Source organism: Primulina huaijiensis, unplaced genomic scaffold, assembly GCF_012295235.1.
Source record: "Primulina huaijiensis isolate GDHJ02 unplaced genomic scaffold, ASM1229523v2 scaffold32963, whole genome shotgun sequence".
Lineage (NCBI taxonomy): Eukaryota > Viridiplantae > Streptophyta > Magnoliopsida > Lamiales > Gesneriaceae > Primulina > Primulina huaijiensis.
The window spans coordinates 1-5,958 of record NW_027357716.1 but is presented as its reverse complement, the minus strand read 5'-3'; the positions used below and the strand labels follow the sequence as shown (position 1 = coordinate 5,958).

At 37.4% G+C, this 5,958-nt stretch overlaps 1 pseudogene; it reads right to left on the bottom strand.

The window, feature by feature from the left end:
- Positions 1-675: 675 nt before the first annotated feature.
- Positions 676-3,007, bottom strand: LOC140968198 (ACT domain-containing protein ACR4-like; annotated as a pseudogene).
- Between the last annotated feature and the right edge of the window lie 2,951 nt (positions 3,008-5,958).

Genomic DNA, 5,958 nt, shown 5'->3' with positions numbered 1-5,958 from the left:
TCTTCTCGAGCTCGAGTATTAAATATTGATTTATATATATATATATAAAATTTCCTTACATTTTATAAAGTATAATTTATGAAATTTTGTGAAAATTCTCAAACTCAAGTATTCAAATCTCGAAAATTCTACGATCCATTTCTGTGTTGCAAAATCATATCATTGTAATGAATGTCCTTCAATGTATTGAACCAAATGGGCATGTTTTAGAGTTGTATTTTTTAGTGTTTGTGGGCTTACCATATATATATATATACACACTCTCGTAGAATTGGGATAAGAATTATCCAAGTGGCAGCACCCCATGTCACCATCTATGTCCACCGACCAATATACCAAATAATATAGTATTATTTTATTTATTTTATATTGATTTCAAGAAGGTGGCCAATAATACAGTAGTTGACTACTAGACTGGCCAGCTGCCTTTTTGGCTTGAAAAGTAAGCCATTTCCTCTCTTTGTTCACATTTTGGATTTCGAGTTTGGTCAAAAAGAAACTTAAATCATCTTTACTTTTTCAATTTGGCTACGATTAGATGCTTGGACCATTTCTATTTCTATAGAAACACACGAAAATAAAGATTTGGATTCTTCCAACCCTTTTTAAATCTTATCAAGAATCAACAACTATTGAGCATAATTGAGTCAAGGTGCACATTAGGGGAGGTAGATGTAAAGTAAACTCACTAGTGACTCCATTGAGCGATGATGAGTAGAATGCAGAACATATACTTTACAAATGACTCCATGGACGACGCTGCCGACCGGTATAATGCAGCACAAGCATACAAAGCTTGTATATACATATCCCGCGCCTATATCTAAGGCTTTCTGTTCTCAGGTAAAGATTCAAGAACAAAGCCAGAAGGATTTCGGATTTACGAGGACAATATTTGACTGGATTTGTGATTCACGAGTAGGATCTAACCAAGCCGAAGTTACAGAATGATCTGGACTTGAAAAGGCCACCAAAGAGGAACTTTGTTGGAGATTCTTGATTTATCTCTTGAGAGGAATCTTTTACGCGTAGTATCGTTTGCCCTATCGTTTGCCGAATGGAATCTATTATCTTGGGATCAACGGGATGCCCTGATGCACAACGGACGTAGAATGTATTCACAGCTTTGCCTGCTCTTGTTGTCACTTCTGCTCGGGTTACGCTTAAGCTGTTTTCACGGAAGATTCGAGTCACATCAGATAGGAGCCCAACTCTATCAGTCGTGCATAGTTCTAACTTCAAGCCCTGAGGATAAAAAAGAATATACAAATTAAACGGCATCCAACAAGACATATCAGGCATAAGCAACTGTACCATTGGACAAAAGCTGGTATATTTATCAACCAAAGGTGCCCCAACCTAAACCATTAGAAACTGAAATAAGATGTTATCCATACTTACTTCAGATACTCTTCTCTCTATTGCTGCTTCAAGACATTGAACAACCCTTTGCCTCTCTGCCTCAGATTTTACAGGGGATCCATCGATATGCCTTATACAGTATTCCTTCGAATCCAGGAACAAAAGCTCTTTCAGTGAATAGGCTAAGATAAAACAAAGTGTTATCGATATTTGTTAAAAAACATCATACCTGATATGCTTCTGGTTGTTCCGCGTCAACATTTCCATGAAATACCACATACTGCATGTCAGTCAAAGTACACACTATATCAAAGAGAAGTTTCGGCCTGTCTTTGCACCGGATGGTGACCACCGAATAATCTTTATCATGCCAATTTATAACATTCACGTTTGGCCTTTCTTTTTCATCAATTGAATCCTCGCCCATCCGTTCGTAATCTCGCTCAGCAAACATCATCTGGTGAAGCCTTCTCTCAGTGTGAGTTACTCCATGAGAGACCACCGTCTTGGCTTCCCTCGATTTATTGCTTACCCTTGAGCACGTTGCATAAAAGGTGCTTTATCATGGTCAGCCTTTCGGGGTCAGTTATTGCACCACCATTTTCTTCATCGGTCACTTGCATTACGGCTGCGGCTCTGGTATTATGAGTCCACACCTCAGCATTCACCACATTGCATTTGAGGTGGGTAAGCACCGCACTAACTTCAGAAAGTAATCCTGGCCTATCACTTCCGATTAACTCAATAGATGTGTGGTCCATACCCGTGGTCACCCCAACGGATCTTCTCATAGAAGACGCGAAGCAAGAATCTGGACCAAGCGACTGAAAATGAAACCAAGGTATCGATTTGGTAGCTCATTAATGCTTAGAGAAAGCTGTCTAAATTGTCACAATTCGAACAACTCACCTTATGAATGTAATCAAGAATCCCTTCATCGGTTACCTTGTTCCCATCATTGTCAGTGACATTGAAAACTGCTCCAGAAAAAATGTAAAAATCACTTTTTAAGGTAAAACGACAATATTGGAATTTGGAAAGGAGGCTTAAAAGAAATGAACACGTTGTTACCGTCCATGAACCAGCCTCCGTCGGAACAAATATAAGCTTTGGTAATGACAAGATTGAGATCGGTAAGTACTTGTACAACTTCAAGAAGAATTCCATGTTTGTTAGCACTGTCCACCTGCATCAAGAGAAGAGAAGACATTAACAGGGGAAAAATTTGTAAATTTGGAAAAATCCAACCTTGTAGAAATCAAGAATGAACCAAAAAAAAGATCAAAAAACCAATACATACCTGAATGACAGTAATATTCTTGGAAGATTCATTATCAATTACAACTCTGGCAACAAGTTAATGAAATAAATATCACACTACGGCATAGGTGTGACATGAGAAATAAATTGAAGCGACTTCTGTACAGAGGAATAACCGAAAGAGAGAGTGACCTTGGACGGTTCATTCTCCTAATAAACTTCTCATATTCATCATCCATACGCTCTGAATAACTCACTGTGGCCTCTGTGGATGAATTTAATGTTCAGATTCAGCCAAGATGCAAAAACAAATCAAGAAAACCACAACCAGCCAACAAATAAACACTCAAACAAAGAGAGAAAATTAAGCGACAGTAATCACAGAGCTTACATATAAAGTATTAAGAGATTTGGGAATGGACTAAAAATCAAGAATGTTGCATATATATCGAGATAAACTGAGAAGGCCTACGACACCTGAAAAAGTGCTTGTTCCCCTCTCTCTGCTATTGTGGGGCAGAGGCAGGAAGAAAGGCACATCAGGCCATTAAAAAACACAGCTGTTGACAGGGAAACCACGCACAGATACACATAGATGTTGGATCTCGGTTTTCTACGTGCCCAAAACGCAGTGGAAGTTTAAAATTTTTATTTTATTTTGACAATCAAAATATTTGGACACTCGTATGGTTTTCAAAATCAAACATACATAGGATGTTTAGTAATATACCTTTAGTGAATTAATTCACTTAGCTCCAACTACACCGGTATTAGCGGACGTAGCTCTTGTTGTAAATCCCTACGAACGTTCTTCGATCTCCCCAATCAAGTCCACGACTGGAATATTTGTTCCTCTTCTAACTTGCACTAGTATAGAAGATTTTTTTGCGTTCGAGATCAAGAGAACAAAATTTGTTTAAAATTTTGAGAGCAAAAATTTGCCTTGCAAATTTCAAGAGCCAAAAGTCTATCTCCAAGTTTTTGAAACTTTCGGATGCACCTCTTCGTAAAAGACAAGAATCAAATCTTATATTTTTGACTAATCTTTAATTTACTTAATTAATTAGATTAATTAAGTCAATTAAAGATTAGTCAAAAATATAAGATTTGATTCTTGTCTTTTACGAAGAGGTGCATCCGAATCAATTAAAGATTCTAAAATATTTGCATGCCAAATCATGTGACTCTCGATTCTATGCATATATTTAATGAGAATATCATGCATTGATATTTTCTTTGTGGGTAAGATATTAAATTATGGTATCATGAATATTTCAATATTGCATAAATAAATACCATATTTTATAAAAACTTAATGGGCTATATTTTAACTCAATTAAAATATAATTTAATTATTAAAGCCCATTTGAACTTTAATAAATTTGCATTATGGGCTTATACTCTTACAAGCCCATGATCCATGCTCCCATTACATTAATCTCATCATAATCACGATCGACGATCCAGTATCATCGATGTGACAATTTCAACTTGTTTGTTATTATGATGCACACTTTAATTTCAAGATCACCAATGTCTAAATAAGGCAGGTGTACTCCTTTGACTGTCTTAACAGTCATGCTCTCAAAATTTCTATAAGCTTTTATAAACTTTATTTATAAGCTTATCGATTGATCATATCAAACTTATTTCTTATAAATTCAACTCATTGAATTTATTATCTCAACGGGAACAAGATAATCCAGTACTTGTGTGACCCTCAATGGTTCAGGGATACAGCTAGCCGTGGGTTCACAACTCTTTGTGATTCAGGACAATTTCCTTTATTCGGACTTACCCTAGTTAGCCCCATTCTTTTCATCAACACCTTGATCAAGAATGTCAGAACTCATTTCTGATTGCACCCATCGGATCATGGTAAGAGCGTCTAGTAGCATCGCCCCATGATCCCCTAGGTATCACTGATAGTGCCTGCAAGAACCAGTCGATTATGATTAGCGTACAGTACGGTCCCTTCATCTCATATATCCCGATCGAATCTGCAACCATTGGTTCATCGAGGGTTGCATAATAATTCGATAACTATGTGACACATATAAATAGTGGCATCGCATGTATCATTAAAGAACTCCTTCTCCAATATACATCTCATACCTGGTCAGAGATTCCACGCACTATTAATTCATCAGATCACATAGGATATCCACACCCGTAGGTGAGCAGTGAATCCCCGACTACAATGCACTGGCTCCTATATGTGTTGCAACTTTACCCAATCTCGCCACCTGATGACTCTCCTGGAGCCGGTAAACGAGTCAAAGCACAGCGCTAGCATATAGAGCCTCAGTGTTGTCCCGGGTCATAAGGACTAATGGTGTGGAATCATAACCACGGACTTATCCTCTCGATGAATGATAACCACTTGGAAAGTCCGAGGGAGGGTTGTTCGGTATAATCATCATATTACTACCCATCTGCATGTTTGGACATCTCTATGCCCTTACCAAGAAACGCAGTACACAACATCACATATGCTAGTCTCGAGCTCAAGCGACCTTTATCTATGTTTTAGGCGGCTGAATCGACTAGGAACGAATTTAGAATATGTAGTGTTTACAAATGAGTTTCAACATCGAATTACGATTCATTTGTATTAAAGCATAATCAAGGACTTTATCTATACTGTTTGCATGAGTATACAGATAAAGTATAATGAAACCATGAAAAGTTAAATTATATTAAAATAAAGATTGTTTATTACACTTCAGCCAACAATTGGCTTACAGAGCATCTACTCTAACAATAGATTGTACCAAAAAGTTGCACACATGGTGTTGTGAAACACAAACACGGATTCCACAACAAAATCACAGGCTGGACATAGCGAAAAAAAATAAAGAAAACAGATTTCACACACGCGGCCAATTTACTCAGAACAGAAATGAAAAAAATGAAAAAAGAAAAGCGAAAAAAAAAAATCACACCACCAAACAACATGAACTCAATTTAACACCCCCCGAAAATCACCAAGAAACGACACAATCACTAAAACCCATCAGTTTTTTTCAACTGATGTGACTTCGTTGAAATGGATGAGCCGGGTAAGGAGCTCCAACGGGTCAAATCAATAATTTATAGTTTTTAGGGAATTTGAGTGAAGATAATGGCTTCAATAGCACCTGCAAACAATGAAAGAAACTCGTGAATGGGCGCCGGAGGGGTGGCCGGCGTGGCCACTCCGATGCTTAAGTCAGCAGGTTGAAGATGAACACGAGCAATATTTGGGAGAAAATATGTATAATGCTTAAGAGTTCAAAGATTTCCGAATCCGTAAATGACATTAATACTTGCTATTTATAGTAGAAGATGAGGTAG